Here is a 25,635-nt window from a genome sequence, read left to right on the forward strand (position 1 = left end):
TTCTTTCCTTCCTTCCTTCCTTCTTTCCTTCCTTCCTTCCTTCCTTCCTTCCTTCCTTCCTTCCTTCCTTCCTTCCAATTGTTAGCCAAGTGATGGTGGCACATGCCTTTAATCCCAGCACTCAGGAGGCAGAGATAGGCAGATCTCTGTGAGTTCAAGGCTAGTTTGTTCTACAGAATGAGTTCCAGGACAGGTGCCAAAGAGAGAAACCCTCTCTCTCGGAAAAAAAATTCTTTTGGGTCTGGTGAGATAGCTACTAGGAAAAGGCACTTTCTGTCTAGCCTGATGACTTGAGTCCAATCCCAAGGCCCAAGGTGGAAGGAGAAAACTGAATCACACAGATGGTCTTCTTGTGTCTACATGTGTACTATGGTGCCCGTGTGTGTGTGTGTGTGTGTGTGTGTGTGTGTGTGTGTGTGTGTATAATAAAAACATATTAAGATTTTGGTTATATTTTTAAATTTGCATTTCTCTTGTGTCTATTAGCCATTTTCCATTTTCTTGGAGAAATATCCATTTTAGTCCTTGGGTCACTTTTAATGGTATTTGATTTTTTTATACTAATGAATTACAGGAGGTGTTCTGTTAACTTTTGTTTTTTTAATACGCAGTCTTATGTAGCTCAGACTGCCCTTAAGTTCACTATGTATCCAAGGATGAATTTGAACCCTCAATCCCCTGCTTCTGCCTCCCAAGTGCTAGGATTGTAGGCATGTGTGACCTTACCTGACCATATTCGTTTACAGTGTTTTTCTGTCTTGTTTTTACTTGCTGATATACTGTCTATTGAAAATGGAGTAGTGATGCTATCCGCTTTGTTGAATTAATCTATTTCTCCTCTCCTGTACTTTGGGGTTCTGTTCCTTGGTGCAGATTACATTTACTGTTACTGTATTTTCTTAAAATGTAAAAGAAATGATACTTTTATTATTATCATTACAAAATATCTTTCTTTGTTCCTCCTAAAGATTTTCTATGAAAGTTCATTTTGTTAGCTATTAATATAGTCACTCAAGGTCTCATTAGATTAGATGGATAAGTATTTTTTTTCCGTTTATCTTCAATCTTGCTGTATTTTTTAATCTCAAGAGTTTGTCTTTAGATTAAAAATGTCTGGTTTGTGTTTTTTTATTCAAAAGTCTTTGTTGCCTTTTAATTAGAACTTTAAATCTTTTACATCTAGTGTACTTACCAGTTATGTACTATTTATTTCTATTGCTTACTGAATTCCTGTTCTTGTGTCTGTAATTGCCTTCTATTGTGTTAAGTAGCTATTTTCTAGTGCACACTTCTATTTTTCTTGCTACTTTTTAATATATCTTTTTACTAAAACAATTTTATACAGTATATTCTGATCGCAGTTTCCCTTCCCTCAGTTCTTCCCATGCCCTCCTCTACCCTTCCATCTTCATGGCTTCTTTCTCTCCCTTTAGAAAATAAACTGGCAAAAACAAAAACTAACTAAAGAAAGCAAGACAGACAGCACAAGAAACACACACACACACACACACGCACACACAATTGAAAATCATAACATATAAGCAAAAGACCCATAAGTTTTTTTTAAATGCCCACACAAAGCAATATGAGACCTCCTCCCAAATTCTCCCCAGATACCATTGAGTTCATTTGTGTTGGCCCTCTACAGCTGGGCATGGGCCTGTCCTGCAATGTGATTTGTATAACCAATGAAACTCTATTGGCGAAAACTAATTTTTCCTTTGAAAGAAGTTGTCAATTGGAGACAGCCTTCTGATTAGGGTTGAGAGATCATGTCCACTTGCCCTTTCAGTGCTGGGCCCCCATCTGGCTTGGACCTGTGCAGACCTTGTTCATGCTGCCACAGGTCTGTGAGTTCATATGTTCACCAGTCCTGCTTGTCTAGAGTTCACTGTTTCCTTGGTGTCTTCCATCCTTACAACTCTTCATGTCTGTTTGTTTTTGTTATTTTTTTCATTTATTTTACATACTAACCATAATTTCCCATCCTTCCTCTCTTTCCTTTCCCTCTACCCACCTCCTGTCAATCCTTCCCCCATCCATTCCCCATGGGCCTCTGATGGGAGTCAACAAAGTACCGAAGTTGAGGCAGAAACAAACTCCGCCCCTGCATCTAGGCTGGGCGAGGCATCCCTTCATGGGGAATGTGTTCCAAAAAGCCAGCTCATGTGTCAGAGACAGGTCTTGATCCCACTGCTAGGGCCCCAGACCAAGCTCACAACTGTCATCTACATGCAGAGGGCCTAGGTCGGACACATGCAGGCTCCCTAGTTCTGAGTTGAGTCCAGAGTCCTCTGATCTATCCACTTCCCTTGTCATTTAGCTCCCTGAGCCCCAAGGGGAAGGGTTCAGACTGAGTGTTCCAAGGTCCTTCATTCTCTGCACAGTGTCCAGTAATGGGTCTCTGTTTGTTCCCATCTATTGCAGGAGGAAGCTTTTCTGATGATGGATGATCTATGAGTACAGCAGAATGTCATTAGGAGTCATTTTTTATTGCCATGTTCCTTTAGCAGAACAATAGTACTTGGTTTTCCCCTAGTTCCCTGGCCTATCTAGTCTTAGATTCTGGGCCACCTGAGCAGTGTTAATTATGGTTCCATCTCATGGAGTGGTGTATTCTCAATTGTCTCTATCATTGCCTTCTATTGTGTTAAGTCAATATTTTCTAGTGCATGATTTTATTTTTCTTGTTATTGCTTAACGCAGTTTTTTTCTTTCTGCTTGCCTTGTAGTTTAAAATTGCATTTTAATTTAATGTAGTTCAGATTAATAACAAATTAATTCTAATAGTATACAAAATCTTTTCTTTTTGTATGTGTAACCTTTTCCTTTCCTTTGTATTATTATAATCAGACAAAGCACATTTTTATTTATTGCATTCATGTGTCAGCACAGACCCAAATTGTTGTTTATGCAGTTGAATTCAAAACCAGAGAGAAGAAAAAAGAACTAGAAACTAAAGTATATTTGTATCACCTGCATATCTATCCATATAATTTTTTGGTAAGCTGTACTTACCAAAAGTGTGTTTAAAAGTGTATTCATGTGGATTTAAATTAGTAGTATCTTTCTATTTCAGCTTTTTTTTTGCGTGTGCATGATCTGTATATTGCATGTTCATGTGTTGTGTATACATGTATGCACATGGAAGTGGAGGCTGGGGCTTGATGCAGGTGTCTTCCTCAATTGTTACCCACCTAGTTTATTGAGGGAAAGTTTTCCACTGACCTTGGAGCTTGAAGACTTATTTAACCTAACTGGCTGACTTGCCCCAGGGACCGCCTGTTTGCTCCTCAGACAGCCGTATCTGTAAGGTGTATATGTGGGTGCCAGTGATCTAAACTTCAGGCCTTGTGTTTGTACAGCAAACATTCTAACCACTGAGCCATCTCCTCGGCCCCTCTTCAGTTTCTCATTAGTGTTGTTTTTAGCTCAGGTCAACTACAGATAAGTTGATTTCTTATTTATCTGGAAATGACTTGATTTCCGTTGGATTCTGAAGTACAGTTTTCTGGGTAGCGTGTTCTTTGCTGATGCTCTTATGTTGGTGCCTTACCGCTTTCTGGCCTCCTGGTTCTGGGTGACAAGTCAGGTGATGATCTGTCGCGTTCATCCTAGTTAGGGTTCTGGGTGAATAACTTCTTCAGCGAGTAGATGAGCGCTCTCATTTCCATCATAGTTGGGCAGTTTGGGGCACTACTTCTTCAAATGCTTTCTGGTTTCTATGTTCTGTGTCTTACTGAGGTTTCCAAATTTCATGAATTGTTTGGTGGAGTGACAGCCAGCAAATGGCCATACCACTGTGAGAAGGCCAACGCCACAGCCAATTCCTGCCTCTGAGCGGTTGGAGATGCTCCTTTTGGTGAAGACTTGTGGATCTTGACTGAGAGAAGGAACTGTTTTAGAGGTGATTATATTGCTATTCTTCATGGACTTTCCGAATGTGGGGGGATGTGGCTGATCCCTTCAGTTCAGGAAGAGATGCCCTGGAAACCAGTCCACCTCTGGATGATTGTAGACAAGCCCATGGTGCATTTTCTTGATTGATGATTGATAAGGGACTGTGGGCAATACCACACCTGCGCTGGTGGTCCTGGGTGCTATAAGAAACCAGGTGAGAAAGCCGTGAGGAGCAAGTCACTAAGTAGCATTCCTCTGTGGCCTCTATATCACTTCTTGTCTCTAGGCTTCTGCCCTGTTTGAGTTCTTGAACTGACTACCCTCAGTGATAGACTGGTGTGTAACTAACTGTAAATTGAAATAAGTCCTTTCCTCCCAAGCTGCTTTTGGTCACAATGTTATCACAGCAATAGAAACCCTGAGACAGCATACAAATGAAATATTTACTGATAATGAAGGATATTTATTTAAAAATAATTCTCTGGTATACATACAGTTTCGTCACTTATTAAAAACGGACACAATAAATATTACATTACTAGCAAGATTGATGTTTACATTTACATAAACAATAGCCTCACCTCTGAGCTATAACCCCACCTCTGAACAATAGCCCCACCTCTGAACAATAGCCCCACCTCTGAGCTATAACCCCACCTCTGAGCTATAACCCCACCTCTGAACAATAGCCCCACCTCTGAGCTATAACCTCACCTCTGAACAATAGCCTCACCTCTGAGCTATAACCCCACCTCTGAACAATAGCCCCATGTCTAGTCCTTAGTACTCTAACATCTGTTTCTATCAATCTGGAAACTCTAGGTACCTTATCTAACAGAATTATGGAGTCTTTGTTCTGTGACTGGCTTTTTTTTTTTTAATGAGCACATATACTCGAAGGTCATCCGTGATATAGAACACATAACACATTGTTTCACAATCAGTACAAACAACAAATACTTTTAGGAATTAAATCTTTTTTTTTTTATGTGAAGCTGGGAATATTGCTTGATGGTGGAATTCCTGCCTAGTAATGTAGTGCTAAAGTAAACAAAGAAATGAATAGAAAAATTTAGAATCATTGAGAAAAGTTTTTCACAGCGGCATCTTGGTGACTCATTAATATAACATAAAATCAAACAATGAGCCTTGCTATAATACCTTTGATTGCCTTAGTTTCCTCTGCGTGTTTGTTAGGTTTCAAAAGGCAATGTTCCAATGGTCACAAATATAGCATAAACATTCATATTTATGAGAAAGGCACATCAAAGTCATATAATCAACAATTCTGTAAGTTAAGATTTGGTTTAAGAACCCAACTAACAGTCATTAAGAACAAGATAAAATGGTGTTACAGTATAAAATGGTTTCTCAGGTGTTACAGTAACCAAGGGTAAGCCATCTGGTACAGTGTGGTACCACACTGCTGTAAATGTCACACCTTTCTCGTGTTTCTCTTTTCATATGCTGAGAGCTCCTGCAAAGCGGGGTGCTTGCTACAGGGCTCATTAGAGTGCCTGCATTTCTAGTTCAAAGAGGGAGAAAGGCCAGAGTAAACAAGACGCTCGAATCTAGGCTTCATTTGTACTCCACTGGCCATTCTTCTGAAGGAAGGTTGGGAACTGTATTATTTTGCCTGGACATGATGCTGATGTCAGTATAACACCCCAGGAAGGAAGGAGAGGATGATCAATGCAGGCTACTCACAGCCTTTGACTCAGACCAATGAGTTCTTGACTAATAGCCAATGAAAACTTAATTTGTTTTTTACCTGTGGGCATATTTTCCCTATGGATATTTCTCTAATAGATGTGAAAAGAGTGAACGTTATTAATCACTGACCATGGACATATATATCTCTACATTTTGAACTTTCTAGTTTTGAGTATCCTAGCCCTAAAGAAAGTGGTTATATTTTTTCCTGTTTTTTTAATTTCATACATATATACAATGAAATATGATGGTATTTACCTTCTGTTTTTCTCTCCAACTCACTAGCATATTCCCTCCCAGCTTCATGTCTACCCATTAAGTACAGTTAGTCCTGCCCATATGTGCGTGGGTGTCGGGCCATCAATTGGAACATGGGAACCTACCAGTGGCCACATCCTCTGTAGAATGAGTCTCCCTCCTTCACAGTCGATCTGCTGCCAACAGCTCCTCAGTAAGGAATGGTACCCGGAGGTCTTCTACCCCATCCATGCCAGAATGTTGGCTGGCTTGATTTTGTGTAGGTTTCCTAAAGGTAACTACGCTGCTCGGAACTCATGATGGCAGTAGCCATGTCCTAGAAGACAGCGTTTCACAGCACCCCATCTTTCAGCTCCTCCATTTTCTTCCTGCCTTCCCTTCTGTAGTGTTCCCTGAGCCTTAGTGGTGATGGGGTTAATTCAGGAGTTCTGTTTAGGGCTAGATATTCATTAGCTTAGTCTCAGCATTTAGCCCGGCTGTGCACCTCTCCATTGACTGCTGTCTATGGAAGAGAGAAGCTGTTGAGAGCAATCAGGCCTTCTTTGGAATAACAGGAAACCCTGATTAGTCTTTCCTTAATCTCTCTCTCTCTCTCTCTCTCTCTCTCTCTCTCTCTCTCTCTCTCTCTCGTCTTTTGGAGGAAGAAGTTGTCTCTGGTCCCTGTCTCTGAATGGGACATGCCACGCTGATTGTGCAGTCACATGGTGACAGGGATGGACAGTCCAAGGTAAAGTCTTACTGTGTGTGATAACTTCTAGGTGTCCCCTGAAACAGGAAACTGTCTTCGAGTCTTGCAAGCATTGGGAACTAGCCTTCAGGAAGCCATAAGGGCCGGATTTCTTTCTCAATTTTGCCATACAGGTATAAAGTTGCAATCGGCAGTGGTGGCTCATGCCTTTAATCCCAGCACTTGGAAGCAGAGGCAGGCAGATCTCTGTTAGTCCAAGGCCAGCCTGGTCTACAAAGTGAATTCCAGAACAGCTGGAACCGTTACACAGAGGAACCCTGTCTTGAAAAACCAAAAATAAATAAGTAAATAAAAAATAAAAATAAAATAAAGCAAGCATGAAGTTGTCTGGGGATGAGCTCCTGGGCAATAGAGAAAAATAAACATGGCCTTTTGTGTGGAGCTAGGGGTGAAAGTTGGAAGGAAGCAGCTTGGGTGCTGCCAGGAATCCCTTGGCATGAGAGTTCTGGCATTATAAGTGAGGGACGAGAGAGGGCCTGTGAGTGCCAAGAACAGATTCTTATCAAAGTGATCACAACGATGTGCTTAGAAAACCACGATTGATAGCTCATGAATTCTTTATCATATAATCTGATAATGATATATCATCAAACAAGTCTGAGAGGATGAGTCTTCTTAAAACATCATACCTTTGCCTTCCCCAGAAATGAATTCCATAAGAGAAAGGCTAAGGAACCACCCCAGGCTTAAGAACAGTGAAGAAGCATAACCACTAAATTCACCACGCTGTTATGGATTGACTCCTGGAGGGAATTTTTGTTTAACAGGCCTTATTAAAAGCCAAGTGCAGTGATACATGCCTGTAATCTCAGCAGCTGGGAAGTTGAGGCAGGAGGATTGTGAGTTGGAGGCTACCCTGGGCTTCATAGCAAGACCTGTCTCAAAACAATACACCTTACTGGGAAAAGAGATTTGAATATGATCTGCTTATTCAACTGTGGTAAGATTCTGTTTGTGCTATAACAAAGAAAGCTTGCCTGAGGATCAGAGTGTGGAGGAAGCCACTAATTAGCTACAGAGCCCAAGCAGTGGTGGCACATGCCTTTAATCCCAGCACTCGGAAGGCAGAGGCAGACGGATCTCTGTGAGTTCGAGGCCACCCTGGGTTACGTGAGATTTATTCAGTCTAAAAAAAGAAACAGATTCAGGAGGTGGTGGATCACACCTTTAAACCCAGTACTTGGGAGTTACACACCTACACTTGGGAGGTAGAAACAGGAAGGCATGTAGCGAGGAATATAAGGCAGAAGGAGACAGGAACTCAAGGCGTTAGTCTGGGGACTTGTAGAGACAGGATACCCCATTCAGTCTGAGGAGTTCATAGAGGTAAGAACTAGTGGCTGGCTGTTCTGCTTCTCTGATCTTCAGCTTTCATCCCCTAATATCTGACTCTGGGTTTTTATTATTAAGACCAATTAGAAATCGTGCAACATTCAACTTCTTATTAAGTTTCCTGAATTTGATAATTGTCCTTTGGCTATGTTCAAGCATGTGCAAATATTTGTGTGTTAGTAAAGGGGTGTGTTGTTAAATTTCTCACTAATGGTTCAGAACACTCTAGCCACATAGATCAATGGTAGATCAAATGTCTGGTAACATAAAGTCCAAGGCCTATCTCCTATTCTCAGCGTCACAAAAAGCAGGAGAGTTCATGAGTTTAGGATGTATTTTGTTTGGAGTGCTTGCCTAGCATACACGAAACCCTCGGTTTGATCCCCAGTACCTTATAAACTGGGCATGACAGTTCACTCCTATAATCCTAGCATTTACAGCCAGGTGGTGCTGGCATACCCCTTTAATCCCAGCATTCAGGAGACAGAGGCAGGCAGATCCTTATGAGTTTGAGGCCAGCCTGGTCTACAAGAGTTAGTTCCAGGACAGGCTCCAAAGCTACAGAGAAACTGTCTCGACAAACCAAAAACCAAAACCAAAACCAAAAACAATTCTAGCATTTAGAAGGTAGAGACAGGAAGATAAGAAATTTAAGGCCATCCTCAGCTACATTGCAAGTTTAAAGGCTAGCCTGGAATAACTTGAGATCCTGCTTAAAAGCAACTTCAATGCCTCCCACCCCAACTACAGAAAACAAAGTGGGGGTGGGGGAGGCTGATGCATTAAAATGTTGACTCTGTTGAATTTGAATAAGGAATCTACAGGAAATCTTTGGAATTTTTCCCCTGTAAATTTTCTGTTTGAAGTTACGTCAAGATAAAATGTTTGAGGGGAGAAAAGAAAAGAAAATGGTAATGGGGCATAATTATGAGCAAAGTACAATGATCCACATGTATAGAAACATCATGATGAACCCTATTGTATCATACGCTAAATTTGAAAAGTTTAAGGAAGTATCTTTAGAAGGGGCTAACTGTATGCCAGATAGTGCTCTAAGTCAGACAACAAAAGCTTTCAATGTTAACAAAATTTCTGACCTTTGTGGGGTTTTCTTCTAGAAATGGGAACAACAACAACAAAAACTGAGGAAGTGAAAAATACGAGAAGGTGAGAGGAGAAAGGCAGCAGGTTCTCTTCATTGCTGAGCCACCTCTCCAGCTTCCTTTATGTCATTTTAAAAGTTTCAGTGTCTATCAAGTATGTCAACAGGAACTTAAGAAGGCTTTTGGGGGGATGCTGTTGTTTGTTTGTTTTTGTGTGTGTATGTGTGTGAATGTTGAGATACCAGTGTTAGGGAAAGTTAATAATAAGGATCATGACATTAGTAATTATAAGAATCCTGTTGTAGTCAGGATGGGCTAAGTTCTGCAGTGCTAACAATCAGCCCCCAAACTGTAGCAGCAAAGAGGATTGGGCTTTCTTTATGCTATAATTTAGAATAGTCATTGCAAGATAATTGAGGTTTTCTGCTCTACACTGTTTTCTCATTGACGCTGAGAGACCCACAACCATCTGGAGCATGGCTGGCTGTTGTGACAGAGAATACGTTGGACAGTTTCATGCTACCATTCAGTGTTCTGCATAAGAAGTCACATATGCCATGTTCTGTTCACAACAGAGCAGACCGGGTACCACTTCAATCCAAGGTGGCTAGCAAGTGGTCTCACCATATGTGAACAAGGCAGAAAGTCAGAAGTGTTTGCAGAGCAGTCCTGCCAACCACAGAAAACGCCAAGGGGAAGTGAAACTCAGATGTCAGATGTGAGTTCTCCATGCCCAGTACCTCATCTCCACCAGATTCTTCTCTTAGACATGAGGAGGACAGGAACTCTTAGGTTTGGGTGTCTACAAACACATATGCACACACTTTCAATTTGAATCTTCTGCTTATTTAAAAACAAATGGGTCTGGAGAGACGGCTCAGAGGTTAAGAGCACTGATTGCTCTTCCAGAGGTCCTGAGTCCAATTCCCAGCAACCACATGGTTGCTCACAACCATCTATAATGAGATATGATGCCCTCTTCTGGTGTAAAACATGTGGACAAAGTACTATATACATACATACATACATACATACATACATACATACATACATACATCTTTTAAAAACAAAATCAAAGCAACAATAATGACAAATCAAATGTAGTTCAGTTGACTGATCACCATAAAAACTAGACAGGTGACACATGCCTGGATTCAGCACTTCAGAAGTGGATCCAAGGGGATCAGAAGTTAAAGGTGATCCTTGGCTATGTGGTGAGTTTGAGGCCAGGGTGGGATATACAAAATAAAAATAAAGCATTATCCAAAATAAAAATAAAGCTACAAAACAAATATTTTGCTGAAGATGACTTCTCAGAATAATGTTCTTTTTAAAGAAAGGACGTTAATAATGCCAAGATAAAAACATAGGCTTTAACACGGCTAGAATAAGCATTATTTTCAACCTTCAGCGTGGTTGTGTTTCTTTTAGTACATTCTCTGTACTGTACTCGGAAGACACTCAGAATTCATACATTATCTATGCAGAAACAAGACACGAGGGGTTGCCACTAGTCTTAGATACATCAGTCACTATTTTAACTTTGTCTACCAGGGCAAATTTTGTTGTATTTCACAATCTTGATACAATCGATGTGAAAGTAGAAGTTTTATGCCAGTTTCTTCCTTTCCTCTAGATTCTGCAGCATTTGAAAAGATTGATCTCGAACTCTTCTTTGGAAAGGACATTTGTGCTGCTCCTCGGGAAATGGCTTGATGTGGGTGCCACACATATATCTGCAATTAGTCACCCCTAAGCTGGATGGCATCTTCTCAGCTTATTGGCAGTAATGTCATATTGGCACCTATCGAAGAGAGTTATTGACAGCTAGTTCTCCTTCCCTGCCAGCATAGCCTGCCCCCACATCATATACGGAAATTAAATTGTGCTTGCACAGCATGCTCAGATCTGCATTATTGCCCCTCAGTACTTCTCCTTTTCTCCTCTGGATATTTAGAAATGAATTATTTCAAAGATTATCTTGGTATTTTCCAGGTAGCAAAGTTAAGCAGAGGATATATAATTGCCACGGCTATGTTTTATTTTTCTACCTTGGAAATGTTTCTTCCTTATCTTGAGCATTATGGGTCTCCCATAAATTCCACAGAATAATACAAGTGACACACAACACACACCAATGGTTCTCTGGAGCATCTTCTGGCCAGATGGCAAATATATGAACTTCTAATGTGCCATGAAACCTGGGAAGGACACGCGGGGCAGGAGGCACATGTTCTAAGTCTTTGTTGGAGACCCGTAGACTAGCTTTTAATAAAAGATTACCAGCAAATGTCCTCCTAGACTTTCTCTGAATTATTTACTCAGTCCATTAGTCTTTTTTTTTGTTTTGTTTTCTGTGTCAGGGTTTCTCTGTAGCTTTAGAGCCTGTCCTGGAACTTGCTCTGTAGACCAGGCTGACCTTGAACTCACAGAGACCCGCCTGTCTCTGCCTCCCGAGTGCTGGGATTATAGGTATGTAGGTATGTGCCGCCACCAACCAGCCCTTCCAGTCATTGATGGACAACTTTACATGGGCTTTGTTTTGAATGTACAAGTGGGCAGGTAAAATGCATGGTCAGATTTAAACATCAGGAAACACCTACTGTGACAGAGAGAAACACAGCTTTAAACCTTTTGTATTGGTAATACTGATATGTAAGAATCTTTAGCGTCAAATTTATCCTAAATAGATTTTTTTTTATGGTTGTTGTTGTCTTTTCTGTTTGAAACAGGGTTTCACTATTCAGTTAGGGCTAGGCTAGCCTTGAAATTGAGCACTTTCTGCTTCAGCCTCCCAAGAACTGGACTCCTGAGCCCTGGCTTACAGATGTGCTAAATCCTAGCTCTTGTGTACTCAATAGGCCTGGTTGAAAGCCAAAAGGGAAGGCAGGGGAGGGAAAGATTTTAAATTACATTTATCTACTCTGTGTGTGAAAGGACAGCTTACAGGAGTCGGTTCTTTCCTTCCTTCTATTATATTTCTCAAGGATCACAATCAAGTCTTCAGGATTGGCAGCATCATGAACATTTACCCAGTGAGGTACTTGGTTAACCTCTCTCTGTCTCTCTGTCTCTGTCTCTGTCTCTGTCTCTGTCTCTGTCTCTGTCTCTCTCTCTCTTGTGTCTATGTGTAACATGTAACCACGATGGTAGTCCCAGGAAATTAGGCTTGAACTCAGGTCATCAGAATTGGCAGCAAGTTGCTTTACCTGTGGAGCCATCTTGCCAGCCTTTGCTTTAAATTTTTTTTTAACATGAAAATATTTGTGTCTAGCATTTGGATAAGAGCTGTCCATTTTTTAAATGTGGAGTCTGAGGTAAAGAAGACTGTTAAATTGTCTCACTGTATCATTCAGTTAGGGCTAGAGTGATTTCTCTTGGAGAGCTTGGTCTCTCAGCTGCCATAGTAATCTATGGCTACTAACGGATTGCTGGCCGTGTTTTTTTTGCTCTGTTTTCCACTTAAAGGTCAACCCTTTTGTGGGATATTTGTATATTGTGTGAAGATATAGTGTTATGATTGGTTTAATAAAGAGCTGAACAGTCAATCGATAGGCAGGAAGCATAGACAGGACATCCAGGAAGAGAGGGGAAGTAGAAAGAGGAATCTAGGCTCATGATGGAGTCACCAGGAGACCCAGAGAGAAAACAGAAGGTGAAAGATGGAAGAGAGGTAATGCCACGTGGTAGAACATAGATTAATAAAAATATGGGCCAATTTAAGTTATAAGAGCTAGTGGGACAAACCTAAGCTAAGGTCAAGCTTTCATAATAATAATTCTCCATGTCATTATTTGTGAGCTGGTGGCCCAGAAGAAAGTCTGATTACACAACCCAGAATTTACCACTTCCCAAAGCAGATAAAATACCATTCTCTGATCACATGGCATAGTTCTCCACCCCACTACAAGTTCCACAAGAGTGACAATTTTACCATTTTATTCACCATCAAAGAAGCAGCTACTGCCCAAACAGAACAATACAGATGAGCACTCGCTAAGTACTCAGTAAACATTTGTTGATCGAATGAGCAATGACTATAGCTTGTTGAATATCAAGAGCCAGAATTTAGTGAGTTGAAGATAATACTTGACCAGTTTTAGAGCAATTTTGTCTTTGCCAGAGAGTAAGTCACATTCTTTTTTCTCTCTGTTGCCTAGCGAGCTAAATCTAAACTCCTTACTCAGGCATTTGCAGTGGTTCATGATGTGCTCTCAAGTTACCCTCGTAGGCTTACTAATTTTCACCTGACACCAGTGGTCCAGTTAAAATGGACATTAATATCTATTTTTATAAAAAATGGACCTTAACACTCTTCTGCCATGTGACTGGGTAATCCCATCTCTTCTGTGAAGACCTTGTCAGTGACCTTGGGGAACATTATTCTAGATCCTTAATTCTCTTCTCTTCTCTTCTCTTCTCTTCTCTTCTCTTCTCTTCTCTTCTCTTCTCTTCTCTTCTCTTCTCCTCTCTTCTCTCTCCCTCCCTCCCTCCCTCCCTCCCTCCCTCCCTCCTTCCCTTTCTTCCTTTCTTTTCTTTCTTTCTTTTTTTTTTGTCATTTGCCAGGTTTACCATTTGAGAGCCATATATCTCCTGTGGAAGAAGCTCAGCTCCAACAGTAGTGTCTGAAGAAGACAGTGACTAGAATAAGCTTACATTGTGCCCATTGCTACCCATGCAGGGGTGGGGTCATTTTATATCAGAGCCCGGACAGGCAAACATTGGCTGGGAGCTGACTGCTTTTTCTGAGTGACATAAAGAAGGCCTAGGACTATGGAAATAGTTGACAGTCATACTGGGTGGGTGGAAGGGACAAATGCAGAGAAAGATACTGATGTAGAATCAGAACCCATGAAGCACACCAGTGTTGTGCACCAACCAGTCTTGCTATTTAGATGCATCTGTGCTGTGGGATAATGCCCTTTGACCCTGTAAAGACTTGCCACTTGTACTGGTTTAATAAAACACTGATTGGCCAGTAGCCAGGCAGGAAGTATAGGCAAGGCTACCAAGCAAGGAGAATTCTGGGAAGAGGAAAGACTCAGTCTGTAGTCACTACCCAGACACAGAGGAAGCAAGATGAGAATGTCTCACTGATAAAAGGTACCAAACCACATGGCTAATACAGACAAGAATTGTGAGTTAATTAAGTTGAAAGAGCTAGTTAATAATAAGTCTGAACTAATAGGCCAAACAGTTTGTAATTAATATAGCCTCTGTGTATTTTGTTGGGACTGAATGACTGTGGGATTAGGCAGGACAGAAACTTCCTTCAACATATCTGAGGTGGTTTCATTATTGTTTACAATTCTACTGCCTTTCATTTCATAAACTGGTGGTTCAGTATCTGGCCTCAGCCCTTTCTCATGACACTTCTTGTATACTTTCTGCTTGTACATAGGAGTTTATATGATGTGAATAAATATAAATACAGATTGCAGTAGAACCCACTATAGTTATTTGTTCATATTTTTGACTAACCAAGCTCATTTATTAAAGAAAGAGCATCAAGAGTGGGTAAATTCTTGTGGATATAAAGCTAATCTGGGTTAATGGATTCACCTTATTTTTATGAACATTATATAGCTTAAAATTTTATATTAATATAAGGGCCCAAATAATAAAACTTTAAAAAGAAAACACAGGGATATTCATTACTTTGGATTGGCAATAGACAAATAAAAGTGATAACACAGTAAAAGAAAAAAATTAGATAAATTGAACATCAGAAAAATTTAAAAATATGTTCACCAAAGGACATTAGCAATAAATATAAAATAGAAAACTGTTGAATAGGATAAAATATTTGTAAATCATACATGTGATAAGAGGATCTATAAAAAACATTTATGACTCAATAAAAAAATTTAAACAACCCATTTAAAAAATGATCGAATGACCCAAATAGACAGTTTTCCAAAGAAGTTATGCAGGGAATGACTAATATGCACACGAAAGGTAATCAGCATTATTTGTTATTAGGGAAATGCAAATCAAACCACAAGATACCACTTCCTGCTCACAAGGATGGCTATAATCATGAAAACAGAAAATAACAAGTGTTTATGGGGAATGTGGAGAATTTGGAACTCTTGTGCACAGTTGGTGGGATTGCAAGCCATTCTAAGAACAGTTTGGTGCCTCCTTAGAAAGTACCTTCTTAAACACAGAATTACAATAGGACCAGCAATTCCACTCCTAAGCATATTCCTGAAATAATGACTCAAGCAAATACTTGCATTTTGTAATAACAGTTTTCATGATAGCCCAAAGGTGGGAAAACCTAAATGGTCAGCCATACTAACCAACTGTGATATGTATAATTATCTGCATAAAGGCAGTAGCAATACATGCTATAATTTGTATGAACTTCAAAGACATGTTAGCAAAAAAAAAAGAAACAATAGACACAAGGTCTCATATTATAGGACTGCATTTATGTAGAATATTCAGGGGTCTGTCTATAGAAACAAAGAAGATTAGTGGTTGCCAGGACCTATGTTTGAGTGGGAAATGAGAGTACAGGTTTAATGAGCATGGGGTACAGGGTTTCTTTTGGAGTAAAGAAAGAATTTGGGAATTGGAGGAAGTAGCCATACAATATCATGGCTACACAGAAACACTACTGAGTTCACTTGAAATCATTGATTTTATGTTGTAAATGGAGGCTGCTTGTTTGTTTCCTGGCTGTCCAGACCCAATAATCATAGAGAAACTATATTAATTACAACACGTTTTGGCCTATTAGCTCAGGCTTCTTATTAACTGACTTTTACATCTTAAATGAACCCATTTCTATTATTTTGTGTATCACCATGAGGCTGTGGCTTACCGGGTAATGTTCTGGCGAGTCCTTATCATTTGACAGCTACATGGCACCTCCCCGACTTTACCTACTTTCTCTATATCTCTGTTTGGATTTCCCAACTGACTTTACTCTGCCAAGTCACTGGCCGAAACAACTTTATTCATCAACCAATAAAAGCAACACATATACAGAAGGACATCCCGTATCATTATACCACATGAATTTCTGTTCAATGACAGTAACAATATTGCTTGTGACTGAGATAGCATGAGGAAAGCATAGTGACATAACTCAATGCTCAGCTTCTGAGTAGCTTCCGAAATTGCATTACTAAATATCCTGACCCTTAGCTAAGGTAGTAAATTGGAAGTGGCAGAAAGTGTGCTGCTTGAAATATAGGGTATGGCCTGCTGTGGTAGGGAAGATGGGTAAGGCTTTAAACACCATTACCTCTCCTAGTGACAGGCTTGGTGTTTCATGGATTGTGGTGGTTTGAATAGGAATGGGACCCATAGACTCATGTGTTTGAATGCTTGGCCCCTAGAGAGTGGCGCTATTAGGAGGTGCGGCCTTGTTGAAGTAGGTATGAACTTGTTGGAGGAAATGTGTTACTGTGGAAGCAGGCCTTGAGGTCTCATACGTTCAAACTATGCCCAGTGTGCTGCTCAGTCTCCTTCAGTTGCTTGCCGACCAAGATGTAGAACTCTCAGCTCCTTCTCCAGCACCACGTCTGCCTGTATGCTGCCATGTCCCACATGATGATAATAGACTAACCTCTGAAATTGTAAGCCAGTGCCAATGAAATGTTTTCCTTTATAAGAGCGGCTGTGGTCATGGTTCATTGCTCTTCACAGCAATAGAAACCCTAACTAAGACATCGATCACGATTTCATGTTATTCTTGGTCAATGTATCAGCTATTGAGTCTTGATTGGTGATAGGATATTTGCTGTTAGTACAACCATCATTTCTAACACATAGTAATCTCCCTTTTCAACAAAGGGAGGAGGCATGAAGCTCAGAGCCCTCTTACTAGCTAGTTTTCACGTTATTTTATTTTTAGTGTGTTCGTTTTTATTTTTATTCTCCATGTATATGACATATTTGTGTCTCTACTGTTTGATTTGCATTTTACTTTAGATATATTTTCAGAGATTTCTCCATAATCTTATTTACATGGGAATGAGTCAACCTGAAGGAAGGCAATTAGAAAGTAATAATATAAAAAGAATGAGAGTTTTTTTTTTTTTGAGAGGGAGAGTTACTTGATCATCATGGAATATTAAATGGAATATATAATAGCAAGACATTGTTTTCATTTGACACACAAACTCTTTGATTGGCTGCTATCTTCCTTCAGCCATCCACTGTAGGTGTGGAATACAAAGCCTTGGGTCTCTACCTGTGCAGCTGCAGACACATCAGGAAGCACCTTACTTCCAGAGCTTTCATGGAAAATCCTACAGTGGGACTGAAGGTTGGGACTGTGCTTGCTTAGCATATGAGGGCCCAGGTTTGCACCCCAGCACTGTAAGAAGCAAACAGACTATTCTACCAGTATAAACTGTTTCGCTCAGTGACTATATATCCTGGGTGTTGGGTGAATTAGAAAGGATGGGCACTCAGGAGCTGTGATTCCTCAGCAGTATAGTTCTGATAAGGGATAGAGCCCCCAATGGCACCTGGAAGGCACAAGGATATACCACTGTTTCTGCAGCAGCTGGCGTGAGGGGTTGGTAGACATACATTTTTTAAATGAAGCTAACTAGACCCCAGAACACCAGCATACATCCCTGACAACATCACCTTCTCCGATGCAGGGTAGACATGCATGGGCAGTGATAACATGGGCAATGATGAGCTGCCCTTTGCTGGGGTTTCTGATCTGGCTGTAGTAGCTTCCTAAGAGGAACCACAGCTTATGTGGAATTACTGGAAGTTATGGCCTCTCTCACCCTTCACACACATGCCTCTGATTCTCCATATTGAATGTCATTCTGCTGTTAATAATCTTGAGTAATTTCATTTTTTTCCTGACTAAATCCTTATTGAACTATTATTTTTCTTGAATAAAAAAAACCCTTGTATTTGAATAGTCTTGTGATATTTGTGGCTGTTTGTTGAGTGTTCACTACTATCCGCTGGGCTGAGGATTTTGTATTCATGATCTTTTTAGTTCTGTACAGGCCTCTGAAGAGCTTCTATCACTATCCTCATTTTTGCAGAGGAGTGAGATGAGGCCCAGGGTCACACAGCCATGCCAAATCTCGGAGCTGGCAAGCAGCTCAACTTCAGGATTTGATTCCGGGGCTTTGACTTCAGTGATTTGCAGCAAAATGAAAACCCACATTAAGATAAAAAATATAAATAGCCAGCCATGGTGGTGCATGCTTGTAATCCCAGCATTGTGGAACTTGAGGCAGAAGAATAGCTTTGGAGTCGGAAGACAACTTGGGCTATGGAGGAGTTCAACTATGGAGCCTGGGCTTCAGGATTACCTTCTGTGTTGAAACCAAAATCAAAGCTACAACCAACACCACCCCAAAGAGAAACCACAAACAGTCTAAGGAAAGTTCAGTTGTCACCGTTTAGTTGCTCAACATATATAAAAAGTTCTAGTTAAAAGAGCTTTGTGGATTTCAAAATTACAGATTAAGAGTTAGAAACCTGTAATTTTCATAGTGTATTAGCAAACAGAACAAGGGAAGCAGATTAAAAAGTCATTTTTTTTCATCTCTAGCCTCATTTTCAAGAGTCTTGAGTTTGGCTGTCTGAGACCCTTAAGTCTTTTCCTTTTTTGTCAGAGGGGGTTGTCAAGGACGTCATGTCTGAGTCTAATGTAATCAAAAGGACTGTGTATTTACTTTGATCAAGGTCATTATGTTGCTTCACAGAGTCCAATAATGTATCATCCCACCTCAAAGCAGAGAACCAGACAAAATTAGAAACTTCTCAGCAAAAGAAGGTGCACTTGAATTCCCCAGAATCTGCAGTTGCTTACTGGTTTTTCACAGGGTGATCTATGTCCACGACACCTCTACTAACGTTGATAAAACCATTTTGTTATCAACATGTTAGGTGAAATATGGCTAAATATAGCATTAGTGCTATATTCTTTTGTGTGTGTGCTTATGGGTGCATGTGTGTGTGTGGACTCCTGCACAGTGTGAGTGTGCTTATGGGTACGTGTATATGGGGGACTCATGCATAGTGTGTGTGCCTGCTTGTGGGTGCATGTGTGTGTATGTGTGTGGACTCATTCACAGTGTGTGTGGGGACTCAGCGACAATGTATGAGTGTGTTTATGGGTGCATATATGGGGGGACTCAGGCACAGTGTATGTGTGTGTGTGTGTTTATGGGTGCATGTGTGTGTGTGCGACTCCTGCACAGTGTGTGTGTGCTTATGGGTGCATGTATATGTATGAGGGACTCATGCACAGTGTGTGTGCTTATGGGTGCATGTGTGTGTGGGGGGGGACTCAGGCACAGTGTGTGAGTCTGTTTATGGGTGCATGCATGTGAGGGGACTCAGGCACAGTGTGTGAGTGAGCTTATGGGTGCATGTGTGTGTGTGAACTCTTGCACAGTGTGAGTGTGTGGAGGCCAGAAGTTAATCTTGAATGTTACTCCTCAGGAGCTGTTCACCTTGCTTTATTGGAGACAGAGTCTCACATTGTCCTGGAACTCCCTGATCAGGCTAAGCTTGCTGAGCCGAAAGCCCAGGAATCTACCAGTCTCCACCTCTGCAACACTGGAACCATAAGAGTATACCACTATGCCTGACTTTTTCACATAGGGTCTGGGGATTGAACTTGGGTTTTCACACTTGTGTGGCAAACACTTTGCTGACCGAGCCATTTATTCTTAATACATTTATTGTGCTTTTCCTGCAGGCTTGAGACAAATGACACTAACTTCCATTGCTAAAGACAGCAATTTCTTCCTGTCTGTGGTTCCCCGGGCTGCCTGGGCTCACCAGAAAGGTAACCACTTAGGGTTGTTCAGTTGGAACTCCAGGCATGCAATGGCCAGATGCCTCTCTCATGTGGCCAACAATTGAGGTTGGCTGCTGTTGGCAGTGGCCTCGAGTGAGGCTGGCTATCTCGTATGCCCTGTGCAAGCCGCCTGGGTTTCTTACCAGACAGTACTTAAATTCTGAGAGGAAGTGCACAAAGAAACTCTCAGACCCAGGTAGAAACCTTGAGGCTTTTCTGTTCTCACCTTAGAAATCGCTCTGCCTCATTTCCAACAAACTCTTTTTGGGGGACAGATGTGAGTCACATGGTCATGGCAGATATAAAAGGAGTGTCACTAATAGTAAGCAAATATTGGTAGGCATGGTTCATTGGGAAGTTTCCCGGGAAAACTTCCATACAACATACATAGAGTTTTAAAGTTAACTAAAAAATTATATACATGAAGGCCAATGTTTCATTACCCTGAAATGGAGACAAAATGCCATGAAATTATATTTTAATTTTTCAATACCTTATATGTGTGTGCATTTTAATATTTAAATTTTATCCATTTAATGAAACTTAAAAAAAAATGGGGGCTGGTTAGACAGTTCCATAGGTTGAAGTTCCATAGGTTGAAACACTTGCTGTCAATTCTGACGACCTGGGTTCAATCCCTGGGACCTACATGGTAGAGGAAGACAGCTGATTCCTGAAAGTTGTCCTCTGAATGCCACACTTTCACCATAATGAATAAAATACATGCAATAAAATTAATGACATCGCAAGCCAGGCGTGGTGGTGCACACCTTAAGTCCCAGTACTTTGGACGGCAGAGACAGGCAGATCTCTGCGAGTTCAAGACCAGCCTGGTCTACAGAGTGAAGTCCAGACCAGTCAGAACTTCACAGGGAAACCCTGTCTCAAAAACCAAAACCAAATAATAATAATAAAAATGATAACAATGGTGACTGAAGGGAAGCTGAAGTACGGCAGATGGAAACTCAGCAGACAGAGTCTTCAGAGCTAAGAAGACATAATGATACATCTGAAGAATGATCCAGACTCATTACAGATTTCTGGCAGACCATGATAGCTGTTTTACTGTGTAATCAGGAACAGAATGGCCGTAAGCACAGAGCAAAGGAGATAGTGAGAGGCAGCTTTGGTAGCTGAAAACGAGTCATTCTTAAGCTTTTTTTTGAGTCACAGATCTGTTTCAGCATGTTTGAAAAAATTAGAAACTTTCTTTGGACATAAAAAACATATTGGGTACTGAGACACCTTTGTGTCCTTTCCTTCTAACATTCTTCTCTTACCCACCCCCTCCCCCCTTTCTTCCCTCTTCATTCTTTCTATATTCATTCAGAGGGAACCGACTCTGGCCAGAGAACAAGGTAGACCAAAGAACAGCATAGAACGGAAGACCAAGTTCCCAATCTCATGACATGTGTGTTCTTAAGATAGGGAGACCTCCCAAGCCTCTTAGAACACCAATAAGTAAGACCATTTCAGATCGTTGTAACAAACAGTATGCAACATCTTACACGTAATTCTGTTATTCATGATCCATCCACAGAATCTTCCTTTCGGCTTGGCCATCAATATGTTCTGCTTTAAACTTAAGGACTTAATGTTTTTAAAGGAAAAAAAGGTCACATGGATGTGACTTTTCCATTGACATTTGGTCCATGGGTGTTGACGGTCTGCTTTAGTCTCTGTTTTCCCCATGGTGAATACATACAGTGGTATTAGAACTGACTTTTCTAGTCAGAACATTCCTAGGGAATTTCAGAAATCACTGCAGGTGGTGAGATGAATCATGCTAGGTTTCTCAGAGTCTTCACCCACCTCCCGCTTAGCTGTTGACTCTCATGCCCAAAGCTAAGTGGACCATAGAGCCATGGATTCACATTGCACAGTCTCAGTTTACAGGAGACATTAGAAACAGCCCTTCACCCGGAGTTTAGAAGATGAAAGTGAAGACCGGATAAGGTTTTTGAAAATTTCCCCATGTTCTATATTTTCAAGTTCTTACCACAAATTGTACTCTTGACCCTAGTTGTTATAGTAGCCTGTGGGAAATTTAAACATGTACTTTATCCTTGGCAGCATTGTAAGTATTGGCATCATTAGTATAATGGAACTTGCAACTATGAAACACAAATGTCAATCTTTTCTTTCTGATAGGAGAGATAGTTCTGAATGTTTGGCATTTGTGAAATATTATCATTGGAGATACAAACTATTTCTCAGTTTTACTTTTTTAGGTATTTTTTTTGACAGTAACTTTTATTCTCTTCTCCCCCGCCCCCCGCCAGTTGAAGGGCACCTTGGTATCCAGCATGTTAGAGAATATGACCATGGAGTGAATAAAATATAAATATATGTTTTTAGGGCAGGGGCTGGTAAACTACTACCCCAAGGCTCAAGGGCCCCTATTTATATAACTTTTCAGGAAAAATGCAGCCACCCTCATTATTGAATATATTTCTGAATATTCATAATACAGAATCAGAGGGCTAAGTCTGAAGTTGGGTCAATAGTGCTGACAATTAAGTCCAGAATAGAATATTATTAGACTAATATACACACACAAAAATGTGAAATTTCTACTTCAGTTTGTGAAGTAAACTTATGAGCAGGGGTGTTTCTCCAATGCACTTATGTTTTTTGTATTTGCAGTGATATTTCTGAATGAGTTCTCCTGCGCCTCTGTGGGGTTCCCAAGGTATTTTAAAGAGATGGTAGCTCAAACATTGTAATTTAATTCAGTAACATCTTTTGGAGGACTTCTGCAATCTGCAGGGTACAACGTGTGGAAGTGTTGGGTCAAAGACACGGAAGTGGTGGGTCTTGACACAAATGGAGAATGCTTTAGTGAGTTACTAATTTGGAAATTCTATGCCTTTAGGAGAAATACTGGGGTGTTGAAAAATTTCCTATGTCCTTCCAACTTTTGACTGGATCTTCATCAAACCATTTGTACCATTTTGTACATATTAGAATAAACAACAACAAAAAACAACCAAAGTAGTATACTTGCAAACCTGGTTTAAATGAAGACCAGAATGAAAGATTACATTTTTATTAATCTTATTGTTTTTAAACTGGGAATGCAGCTCAACGGAAGTGTGTGTGTGTGTGTGTGTGCATGCGTGTGTGCACAAAAGGCCCTGGGTTCCACTCACAGCCCCTGCCTCCCCAACACTGTACAGGGGTTAATACGACAGCATTTGAGAGACAGAAGGGCCTTCGGGGCCATCCAAGACTCAATCTATTCACAGGTGCTAAAGAATGCGTGCTGAGGAAGGGTCAGCCACTCAGCCTCCCCTTCCTTCCCTTTTGTTCCTAATTGCACACACTCAGCATGCAGTCGTGAGTGTCAGGTTTCACCAGCTAGGGAAAGAGGGAGTAACAACTGTGCAGAGTTGCCAGCTTTAGTAACTCTAGTTCCTGGAAATAAGCACGGACGCCTTTTAGTTCTTCGCACACCCAAACCTTTGTAGCTCCCATTGAATAAATCATTTGACTGTCAGCAAATTATAGTGTTGGGAAGTTTACATCATTCCCTTTTCACAGCAGCTTTTAATGGAAGACCGTGGAGAGAAAAGCTCTCGAAAATTCCCACGACACAAAAAACAAAGCTGGCCTAGAGAAAGATGGGACAGAAATTAACACTGAACACGTTTTAAGTAGCAAAGGTTTGCACACGGTAGCCCACTTAGTTGTGCTGCTCTGACCACTTGGCATAAATGCCTGAAAACTGACGGTGTGACCTTGTGTCAGTAACAGCGCCGCTCTATTGACAGCTTATCATTATGCACAAACTACCAAGCATTCGCTTATGCAGGGACCAACTCTATGAAGCAGGTGTGATGACCATCCCACTTCACTGATGAAGACACTCAGTCCAAGGGGAAACCAAGTGCAGTGGGCAAGGTCTCAAGGCTGGGAAGCAGTTGGGCTCCAGATGCAAAAGGCTCCCCTGCTCGGTGGGCGGCTCCCAGGTGTCCGACACCGCACTGGTCCACTGCCATCTGTAGCTCTGTAGCAATCCCGGCGCGCTGCCCGCTCCGCAGAACCCGCATCCTGCAGAGGGGCAGGGGGCTCGGCCTCGTCGTGAAGCCCGGCGGCGGGAGCGCGCCCGGCGGGGGCGTGGGAGCAGCGCACGTGCCGCTGGGAAGACAGGGGCAGCTTGGCCGCGCCAAGATGGCGGCGGCTGCCGCGGCCGCAGCGGCGACTGTTGGCGGCCGGTGAGGCGGGCGGGGCCGGCGGCCTGGAGGCGGGGTCCCGGGCGAGCCGCCCTGGGGAAGGCGGGGGCCGTTTCCATAGCGGCGGCGGCAGGAGGTGTCGCGCCAGGGAACTTCCTGGTTCCCGGGCTCGGCTTTGCCGGGAGCCTCCTGGAAGGGAAACAATGGGGCGGAGGGCACTGCGATAGCCGCCGCCACCGCGCCGGACCCGCTCGGCCTCCCACGACTGACCGCCACCGGGACCGCCCTGAGGTAACTTCCTTTTCTCCCGGGTCGCAGCTAGAGGGGCTGGCGGGGTCGAGGGCGAGGGGGCCAGGACGGAATTGGCCCCGGGCAGCCGGACGCCGCCATTCCCGACCCCGGGCAGCGGGCACGCGGCGGCGGTGCGGCCTGGACCGAACGGGCTCACCGGGAGCCCGCGCGCCGTGCCGCGCGCCTCGGGGGTCTGCGGTACGATTGGCGGGGCGGGCGGGCGAGGGGCGGGGGCCGGGAAGGGCCCAGCGGGGCGTGCTGCCCCCCGGGGAGGCGGAACCCTCTGGCCGCCATCCTCACCACCCCCCACTGCGTGCAAGTTTCGGTCTCCGGGGAGACGTGTCTCCCTCACAAGTTTCAGTTGCGTCCAGCGGGAGCGCGAGTGGGCCGGACCCAGGCAAACTTCGTTCTCTGAAACGACTGCCTGGATGCCGCAAGAACTTTGTTGGGTGCAGCCTCTGGGAGGATGGGCGCGAGGGAGGGATCTGGAAAGCCTGGAAATCTGTGCACCCTTGCAAAGTTTTGCAGGCTAGTTTGGAGCTCCGGGAGCGCGGTAGTTCGCAGGTGTTTTAATGCCAGCAGGCGAGAGAAGTCTGACTGCCTGGTGGGGCGTTCATATAAGTTGAACGTTGGGTATCTCTGGGTTCTACCTAACCGGTTACCCTCTGTTTAATCAGCAGATACTTTTTATTTTTAAAGTGAGTTTACCAGGTGTTAGCTGACACCACGACATTTTCGAATAAAGCGTGCGTTACTAGATTCTCCTCATTCATCTCCCCTACCTCAAAGGAGTTTTTAGAAAACTTTAATATGCTTTGTGCTTTATGGATTGGAAAGGCTCGGTGAATTGGGCCAATACCTGGTCTGTAGGAATAATGGCAATAATGAAGTAGTAAGGACACTGTTTTAAGTATCCTTGCTGGAAGAATTCAGTCGTGGATCAGCTTCCTTTTTTCTTTTTCTTTCTCTCCTCCTCCTCCTCTTTCTTCTTCTTCTTCTTCTTCTTCTTCTTCTTCTTCTTCTTCTTCTTCTTCTTCTTCTTCTTCTTCTCTCTCTCTCTCTCTCTCTCTCTCTCTCTCTCTCTCCCTCTCTCTCTCCCTCTCTCTCTCTCATTAGATCTGCGAGACAGTTAATGTTTCATAGCTTAGAAAAGTTTTGCGGGACGTTTGAGATTACCTCACCTCTGACCAGTTTCTTCCCATCTTGAATCTCTGGAAAGTTTTGGGTCGGGGGTTTGGAGGGGGGGACTAGGGTGGAGTTTAAACTTTTTCCCCCCCTTTCTTTAGGTTATCTTAGTAATCAGTAAACTGT

The 25,635-nt window shown here is 42.2% G+C and overlaps 1 protein-coding gene across 2 annotated transcripts in view; it reads left to right on the plus strand.

The window, feature by feature from the left end:
- The first annotated feature begins 24,189 nt into the window (after positions 1-24,189).
- Usp6nl (USP6 N-terminal like) overlaps positions 24,190-25,635 on the plus strand; it is a 132,424-nt gene continuing 130,978 nt past the window's right edge. For both annotated transcript variants that reach the window (XM_085699100.2, XM_085699099.2), the window contains exon 1: positions 24,190-24,324. The gene's annotated coding sequence lies outside the window, so the exon portion shown is untranslated. The remainder of the gene's footprint in view (positions 24,325-25,635) is intronic.

The sequence above is a fragment of the Myodes glareolus genome, chromosome 14 (assembly GCF_982192425.1).
Source record: "Myodes glareolus chromosome 14, mMyoGla1.1, whole genome shotgun sequence".
NCBI lineage: Eukaryota > Metazoa > Chordata > Mammalia > Rodentia > Cricetidae > Myodes > Myodes glareolus.